Here is a 10,052-nt window from a genome sequence, read left to right as displayed (position 1 = left end):
ATGCCCTATGCTATCCCGGCAATGCCCCGTGCTATCCCGGGAGTATCCTGTGCTGTCCTGGGAATGCCCTCTGCTGTCCCGAGAGCGCCCTGTGATAATCTCGGGAATGCCCTGTGCTATCCGAGATGTCACCTGTGCTATTCCGGGAGTGCCCTGTGCTATCCCGGGAGTGCCCTGTGCTATCCGAGATGTCACCTGTGCTATCCCGGGAGTGCCCTGTGCTTCCCCCAGGTCCCTCAGCCTCTATTTCTCATCTCACCCCAGCCCCAAAATCAGTTCTTACCAAGGCTGTTCTTTGTTTTAAAAATAAATAAATAAATAAATAAATGCCCCCTCAAATCGGTCTCTTCATTTAGGGGAAAAACCCAACACGGCCTTTGGGTCACCAGAATGTCTCTCAAAAGTCTGTCACTCTTTTTTGCTCGCCAGAATGTCTCACAAAAGTCTCTCTCACTCTTTTTTTGGTCACCAGAACGTCCCTCAAAACTTCGTCACTCTTTTTTTTGGTCACCAGAACGTCCCTCAAAAGTCTGTCACTCTTTTTTGCTCACCAGAATGTCCCTCAAAATTCTGTCACTCCCTTTTGGTCGCCAAAACATCTCTCAAAAGTCTGTCACACTTTTTTTTTTGGTCACTAGAATGTCCCTCAAAAGTCTGTCGCTCTTTTTGGTTGGTTGGGTTTGGGTTTTTTGGTTGGTTGGCTTTTTTAAAATAAATTCTGCTGTGTGTTTGAAAGGTGCCTCAGGAGTGTGGTGGTTTAGGGGCTGTGCTGGGATGATCTTGAAGGTCTTTTCCATCCTTCAAGACAATAATGGATTTATCAGGGAGGAAATATGAAATTTTGACCTGCCTTTATTTGGTCCACGTCTGAATAGTGACAGCACACCCTGATTATTATTGGAGTTTTTAGTTTTTAGAACAAAGTTAGTTCTAGAGTTCAAAGTTTAGTTTTAGAACAAACAGAACACAGTTGCCCTAATAAGCACCTTAAATTTATAATCTTTCAACTTATGATGGTACTATGATATCTTAAATGAAGCCTCTTAATGCCCATACAAAGGTTTTGTTGGTTTAACTAAATAATTGCTTTCCAACAGATCTCCAGTGGGTTTTAATAGCAAGGAAGCTGGTTCTTAGGGCAAATACAGAAAGACATGGCAAGAACCTTAAAAAAAGGAATTGCAGTGAGCCACAGGAACTGGTGTAAGTACCAGAACAGTGAATTCCATGGGGTTTCATAGCTGTGCTGACAGTTCTAAAGAAACCATTTGGGACTGAGATGAGGCAGCAGTTTGGGTAATAGAAGCTCAGCTTTATTTAACCATAAATATTTGGGTATAGAGCTAGGTGCTCTCTTGAGACCTAGCAGTAGGTTGTTATCACTTTGGTATATTTTTGCTATGTTTTTATTTATTAGAAAATGAAGTACTGAAGCCAGCTGGGCACATGGAGGAGAAACATCACAAAACCCCCAGAGCAGCAAAGTGGTTTTTGTTTGGTTTTTTAAAAGTCTGTTATTTACAGTAGCCTTTGTCAGTATTAAGAAAGATATTAGGGAGAGGGTATTTTCATACAGAAATATGACACTGAAATTGCCTTTAGAATGTAAGGCTCTAAATCATGATACCTTTTTACCTAACTTTTTAAACAGTGTTGAAGAATTGGTGGGATTGTGGTCTGAAAATAATTAAAAGCCTGTGGAGAAATTATTTTATCCCTGCTTCAGGAGATACCCAGGGTTCTAAAGCATGGGAACGTGAAGCTGTAATATGTGGGAGTAGCATCATGCAGGTAGTGCCATTTGCTGTTTCTCCATCTGACCACTAAAGAAAACCATTGTAAATTCCAGATATTAAATCATGCAGTGGGTCAGCAGTGACAGAGAGACTGTGAAGTGCTATCATTCAAGAAAACCTCAGTGAGGCTGCTTCTGCTCACTTGTGTGGCTTAGGATGAAATATGTGGAGTTAATGGAGGGGAATAATTCATGAGAGGAGATATTTGAGCTACAGGTTGTGACATCAATTTGTATTACATAAATATAGGAAGAGCAGTGAGGTGTGTTCACTTTTTCACTGTTAGTGTCAATATGTGAGGCTGACTGTAAGGGGCTGCTTCCAGGTTATTTGGGAATTAACAAATCTGCCAGACATGGATTTAGGCTGGTTTTGTTTGATCACATTAGCTGTCCTCTGTGCAAATGGAATGGTGCTTTAATGAGGGAGAGCTTTGGGATTTAAAGGATTCTAGATAAGGATGAAGGGGAGCTGGAACTGGAGCTGGACTGGGTGTGGTAGAAATATTCTTATGTGTTCTGGTGGTACTGGGTGGGTGTAGGCACACAGTTTGTGGTGATTTGGAGCGGGGCTGCAGCTGAGCCTGATCCCTAACTGGCTCCAGCTGTGAAAAGCAGGTGACTAATATTAAAGGTAAGGAGCCATGGAGTGCTGAACAATCACACAGGGAGCAGAGGGCTCACAGGTGCAGGGCATGAGGGGTATAAAAGGCTGAAGGACAAAAAGGGCAGGCATTTGCAGCCTTCTGAAGTGGTGTGGTGCTGTTCTGTATGGGCTGAAGCTCTCTGCAGTTGGACGCTGGCGCTCTGCGGGTTGTGGCTGTCTCAGCTGTGGCAGGTGGGAACTTAAATTTGTTTCTCTGCCAATGCAGGCTCCATTTGCCATTTTTGCCCCTAAGGGTGTCTGAAAAATGTCAAAGCTCATGCTGCAAAGAGATATGTATGTCAGAGTAATTTTTAATGGATTTTTGGTTGAACACTAGCAGAAGTCCTACTCTCTCCAGTTTGTGCCTGCTCACTAAGTCAATGATTTTTGTGTCCTTCTATTCCCTCATGTGTAAAAACTGCATAAAGCAGCATTGACATACATCATCACTTAAAAATTGATGGTTTTCCTTGCCTTGATTTCCAGAGCTTAAAGTAGTGACAGATGTGTTGCTGTCTGCAAAAAGCTTTGTGATAGACTCAGAAGAAAGCCATGTGTAACTGTATTCAGTATAGTATAAACTCCAGGTAGCTCAATTCATATTTTAAAGGTAATCAGGCAAAAATTTTTCATAACTGTCTATCATTTGACCCTTGTTCAGCATTCTTTTAAGATCTTACATCTAATTTAAAAAACCTCCTAGTGATTCTATTCACCTATATGCTATCCAGTTAGTGTGGTCTGGAAATCAGCAAAATAGTGGAAAGTGTCAGATTTAATTTCTTTTTCAGTCTAAGCAAGTTTGAGGATGCTGTTAAATTGGTTTTTCATTAAAATGAAACAGGCTAAGATATTCTACTAGTATAGGATCATTATCTCATTGAGTGTGTCTTTTAAAACTTTAGTGTCAAATAGAAATAAAATGTCCATATTATTATATTTGGCAGTTTGAAAAAAAATCAAAACTGAATGTAATTGTGGTTATGTATTTTTGCTACCACCAAGCATCCTATTACTTTTCTTCAAGGCAAACATCTCTGTCTAGCTCCTGCAAAATGTGCTGGAACACCAACTAGGCATAGATGTTGTCTGCTTTGAGTTTCTCTATGTTTTTTTTTTTTAAATATTGTCATCTACTCTTTTAGAAACATGAAGTCAGAGCTATAGAGAGCAATTGTTGCAGAGAAAAAAGCTGGTAGTTCTGGTAGGGAGCATTTAGACATAAATGGAAAAAGGAAAATAAATAGCCTACATGAGTTTGCCTTGTAGATAATGTGATGCAAAATGCTGTATTTTATCTAAAATCATCAATTAATGTCACAAACAGACCTGTTTGTTTCACACCAAATCTTCAAGTCATGGAAAGTCTGGGTAATATCATAAAACTCATTTAAAAAAATCTTAAAAATTACCTTGGCATATTTTGTAGCATGCTAATAAGTTTTATTTTGTTAGCTATGTATATTATAGCTTGCATGTAGTGTCTTAAATTGCTTTCTAGCCTAGCTGTTCTGTTTTTATTTTAATTTGGCAATGTAATTAAGATTTCTGATTATTTAAATTCACATTTACATTTTGGCACAACTGTTGACTATGTGGATTCTTATGATGTGGAGTTTTTGGGGTATCTAGAAATAATAGAAATTGTCAGGCTGAAAAAAAACTAAAATCCCCCTCAACACTTTGAGTGTTGCTATCTCACTAACAGAATCCTCTGCTTTACTGGCATTGACCTTGGGATGCCTCTTTGGGAATCTTCTGCCCTTTCCAGGCTGATTTCGTGATGCTCCTTATAAATTTATAGCCTGGAACATTCTCTGCTCAGTGAGATCTTTGTGTTGAGGAGGATTTTGGCTGCTGCTTCCAGCCTGCTCCTCTCGTCTGAGCAGCTTCACAGATGATGCAGCATCACCCTGCTGCTATTCTGTGTTCCCTGCTTTGGGGCTGGAGGGAATGTGCTCAGAAACTTGGATCTGGTGCAGCCACTCTGTGCCAGTTTGGGACACAAACCCAATGTTTGGGAGTTTCTTTTACCCATCTCTAAAGGTATTGAGTTTATTTCTGATTCAAAAAGCAGGGACATTGCTTTTAGCAATCTCATTCAGCCTCCCAGTCACTTCCAGAGCATCTAATCCTTGCACAGCCCTAAGGCAGTCAATGGTTACTCACTGGTAACAGGTTAGGGTGCTCGAGGAATTTAGGGTTTGTCCTTTCCTAAGAAAAATATCCTTTCCATGCTTGGCTTGATGGCAAATGAAGGTTGTTAATCTGACAGCTGGTGAAGAATCAAATAGGGAAAGCTACTTTTTTTTTTTGACTTGGTGCATGCTGAATCATTTGTCTGGGTTTTACTTCTCCCCAGCGCACCCTGATGTCTCGGGGAGCAAGGAGGTCATGAATAAATGATCTGTGAGTGGGCTTTATGTCTGTGAGTGTGGGTTTATGGATCACACAGCACTCCAGGAAGCCTTCCACAGTTTTTGCCTATTAAATAGTAGCGCTTGATTCATGGTTACTCAGCATTTCTTTGATGCTCTTTGCCTTCAATTAAGGCTGCCTTAATGGAGCACCAAGGCTGAGGAGAAGAAAGGAACAGATCAGCATTTAGGTCAAGAATTGTCAGTTCTGTAGCTGCCAGCAGCCAGTGCAAAGCACTCTAGTTAAGCCCTAATTTTGGGAAACTCATCCAGCAAAATAGCTAGCAGTGATTGATTATTAGCCATTTTTTGGAAACTCTTGTGTATGATGTCTGTAGAGGTAGAAATTTTCCTGTGGTGTTTTTATTCAAGGCAAACGTTTACTCTGTTGACATGGCTATACTGGCATAGCCCTGCTACTATGGGTAGCTGATGCATACTATATTAAAAAAAGGATGTTTTCCAGGGCAAATAACATCTATCTTACCAATCACCAGTTGGTTATCTCATTGAGAAGGGCCTCAGCAATATCACTTCGAGAAGTTGAATGGCTTGCTGAAATCCTGGAGCAGACCAGTAGCAGAGTAACAGCACCTCACAAGCCTCAGTGTGGACTTGAGGTCTCCTGTGCAATGTTTTGTTGCTGCAAAATTCATATGGGGCGCATGTTTTAGAATGTTTTACTGCAAGAGGATCTTTGCTTGCTAAGTTTTCTATTCCAAACTCATGGGTTCTACCATGCTTCCCCAGTTCCACTCATGGAGCAGCAAGTCCTGGAATGTTTATGGGCAGGGAATGTCAGAAACTGACTCTGACATTTGACTATGAAGTGAGTTGCACAAATTGATTTTAAAATGGTCACTGCAGCTGGGTGTATGCACAAACCAAACATGAAATGTTTCTGTGAGATTAGCTTCTTTTTTTTTCAGTCCTCTTCTGCTGCAAGGGTTGGGCTCTGCAAGAAATTGTGACTGTTCATCAGTTCTGCAGTGCTCTGCTCCGTGACTCACTGTACATCAAAATTTTCTGTCAGCTGTAGCTATGAGAATTACCATGGTTCCTTGAAATCCTTTTAGAAATAAGACAGTTATCCCATGAAAGCTTTACTGAAATGAAGTTTATTTATATCTTTTCTGGTTTTACTTTTGAGAGTGCCTTTTTTTTTTTTTTTCCCAAGGCATAGGAGACAGTTACATTGTCCATCAGTTTTTTGGCCTTCTGACAAATCACTGACCTAAAACCACGCTGTTTGCCCCCTGATTTCATGCCTCATTAGGTATTTGGAGAGAAAATGCTCCATTTCTCTGCAATTGATAGGCCTGTTAGCAGCTTCCAGCAACTACTGTGAATAGTCCCAGTCTAATCCTAGCAGTTTTTGACTTGCAGAAATGAATGTAAACCCATTACATATTGCATTAGGCTGTGCTTTTAAGAAGTGTTCAGACAATGAGATTCTGGATGCTTTACCCTCTGTTACTGTTTTGGAAGATAAACAGGGAAAGACTGACAAATGATGGAAGGAAAGTCAAGTGTTTCCCCAGTAGAAACCCCGGTAAAACCTGTTCAGCCTGACCCACTTTGTGGGTGTACTTTGGGTATCAAAGCCAAACCAAGGCTAGTGCTCATCATGCTTGAACTAAGCAATGTATGAGTCAGGCAACAATTTATCTAGTGCTGTACAGTGTATTAGGAGTTACAGCAACAGTTTTCTTTATAGATTTTATGGAATCCAAGTAACATAAGAGGACCCCTCAGCTTCCAGAACAAATGAATGTAAGTGAACACCAGCAGGTGTGCAGACTAAAGACTAAAACCCAGAAAAAGTTTTAGTTTTGACAGTAATTATAAGCTTTGGTTTATCAAATTAAGGATTTTCATCTTATGCCTTTATTGAAAGCTGAGATACAGGAAAGGTGATAATGTGCAACACGCAATTAAAATTTCTTTGTGGAGGCAGTGACATTGAGACTTGCTGTTTCTCTGGGTTTTAGTGCCATTTCAGTGCCAGCATAGTGGCTGAGGGCAAGGGGGATGTCCTGTGTGTCCCCAGAGTCTTGAGGGGAGGCTCCATGTGTGTGTCCAGTGCCAGGTTCCCAGGAGCAGCTGGAACCTGCTCCAGGCTCAGCAGTGAGTTGCTTTGAGAGCCTGGGCTCCTTTTTATTCTATATCTGAACACCCTCTAGAATATCTTCAAACAACTTCTTGAGGCAGCTCATTCTATCAGCTGGCTTTACTCCTTCATGTCATAACATTCTTCTCTTTGCAGCCAGCCTCAAATGTTCTTTTTAAGTTTTTTTCCCTGGGTAAGTTGAGTACCAGCTTCACCACAATGATGCGCTCTCATTTTATCTGTAATGATTTTGCCATGTCTGTTTCTGAGGCAGTCACAGAATGTTAGTCTGCTGCTTTGATTCAGACATAATTCCACATTTCTCTAATAATATTTCTGATACAAGCATTCCTTGTCCTCTAAGAAGTCTGTGTTGTATGATGTGTCCAAGGTTTTGTTTCTTGTGTCAGTAATGTGAATTTGCTATCATGTAGAACCACTCTTACAGTGGAAAAATAAATTATTCACTGTTTAAATGAATTTTTGGTAGGAAAGCCCATGGTTTTCCTGAGCTTTATAGTTAGTAAATTGTTGAGAGTTTTTGCTTCTCTTTCTTGCTTTGGATCAGCTCAATGTAATTCTCAGATAATTAAATTGCTTTGTCGCTACCAATTTTTCACTGTCAGGGCATTGAGCTGATTCTCTGTTTATGTGGGACAATCAGTATTCCTGTGTGACTGACAATAGAATATACTTTTATTTCTTTTAGTCAGTAGCAAGATATTTGACCTTTTTTTTTTTTCTTGTGGTCAAGACTTTTTAAAAATTCATTGAGAGGTTTTTGTAGTTGCTGAGCCATCCAACTTCCTCCAAATCTGCTCCTGTTAGGAGGCATCACAAGCTTTTGCACAGCTGATAAAAATATGCTCAGTGGTGACTGAAATCCCAGAGAAATCATTGTTTCACCATGTGGGGTTAATTTTGCTTCTGAGATTTTCTTGAAGCAATTCTCAAGTGCAAAGAACAGTTCTGTTATTGGGGGTAGTACCATTTTATCCAGATGCTCATTCCTTAGCAGGAACAAAAAGATTCCCATTATCTGCTTGCCCAGCTGATGTCTAGACATGTGGACATGATTTCAGGTTCCCAGTTGTAAGACAATTGCTAACTGCTTTGAACAGATCTCCTTGTACTTTTTCAGTTTTTCTTTTCAAAGGAAAAATGCCTCTTTCTCTTACACTTTTAGTATTTTCATTTTAGTTTTAAGTGCAGAGACACTTATCTTTCAGATATTTGAAATTCAGACACTCCTTTCAGAACATGCTTTGTTTTTTATGATTTTATTGCCCTCCAGCTGTAGGAGACAAACATTTGGGCCATTTTTTATGCTGAATTCACGTTATTTTAAAAACATAAACATACTGCTGTATCAAGTTTGTTAATTATTCTCTTTAATAGACTGTGACCAAAATGTTGTTTTCCTTTTGTGTAATTTCCTTTTCTTTCCTGTTATCTCAGTGTTTATGGTGGTTTTTATTGCTCTTTCCCCCTTTCTTTTGAAGCCTATGCATATTGCTTTCATCCAGCCTCTTTGCAGTATGATGCTACAATGAGTGGAAGAATTCTAAAATTTTAGAGTCTCCACGACTCTTGCTGTTGATGTTAAACTTCAATTCACTGACTGTCTATGGATTTTGTAATACTAGGAAGTGCTTAGTGTCTAAAAATTCATTAGCTTTGTACAAGTGTCTGATTGTTCTGTTTTGACAGCCAGGAGCCACATTTATGGTCTGCAAATTGCATGTGTCAAGCGTTGCATAAAAAGAAAATTACAGCAAACCAAAGAATTGAATTCTTTTATTGTTGAATTCTTGTATTAAGAAACCTGTCAACAAAACAGTTCAGCAAATTAATTCTGAGGATGTAGGCTGAGAAAATTTCTCCCCCAAAGGGCTACTTCATATTGTTAATATTTTATAGCTTCTTAGAAATTCTCAGCTGGAATCGTTACAGTTTTGTTAGGTATTGATCTGGCTGGAGAGATGTCTTAAATCTGGATTTTTACCTGGATCTTCTCACAATACAGACACCTGGAAGGTCCTTGATGTGCAGGCTCATCCTAAGGTCAGTGGCTTTTCAAGTGAGGGACACACCAGAGAACTTTCAGAACTTTCAGTCTCAGGAGAAACGCTCCCATAAATGAATGTTTTGTGTATTTATCAGGTTTCTCAGCTTGTAAGTGCTTTTTCTTTCACTCTCTGGAGCGCCACAGCACAGTGAAGTGCACAGAAGCATCTGCTTTGTTCTGGGCTTGTTCCCATGAGGTAACTCGTGCTCTGCACAGTGGAACATTCTTCTGCTGAAGGAGGGGAGAGCTCATTCTGTGCAGTGAAATATGGTCCCTGTGTGCTGTGCTTGGATCAGGGGGAGTGCTCTGGAGTCAGGTCACTCTTGTATTCAATGGGTTGTGCACTGGTAGTTTTTTATTTGTCTGCTTGCTTTGTAACGATGGAGAGCATCAGAAAATAGTGGCCAACATATAAAAAAGCAGAATAAAGATTTTGTGTTGGGGAATGGATAATTTATGGCACCAAGCAGGATGGGTATGAATTGTTTTGACTTGTCTTTACTCTCCAGATAGTACCATGACTAACAAAAAAGAGGCAATGTGCTCTGTTACAGTCATTTGCATGGAAAAACTGTACAACCATCCAATCCTTTTCAGACTCTTGTCTCCCCAAGCACCAAGTGATGTCTGAATTTTCATTTTTCAAGCAGTAGCACAAGCAGGCTGATGCCTGTACAGTGCAACCCTGTGGGACAAGTTCTCGAGCTTTGCAAAATGTTTAGCTCTGAGAAGCCAAAGCAGATGTTAGTGCAGAAAGAATTTGTGCCAGAACTTAGCAGGATGAACAGAAGGGGAAAAGGTACCAGAGGAAAACAAAATGAGAGACTAGGGGACTGGGAATAAAATAAATGGAGGACCAGTGAGGACTGACTGAGAACCTAACTTAGAGATGAACTGGGAATGCAAGTTAGCAAGAATCAAGGACTGGGAAAGGAAGGATTGAAGGGGAAAGAGTAAAAGAAGCAAAATAAATGGAAGTAATGGAGGAGTCCAAAGCTCTGAAGTTACTGCAATTT

This window comes from Fringilla coelebs, assembly GCF_963513975.1.
Source record: "Fringilla coelebs genome assembly, chromosome: 6".
Lineage (NCBI taxonomy): Eukaryota > Metazoa > Chordata > Aves > Passeriformes > Fringillidae > Fringilla > Fringilla coelebs.
The sequence above is the reverse complement of the archived record's forward strand: the minus strand, read 5'-3'. Positions refer to the sequence as shown.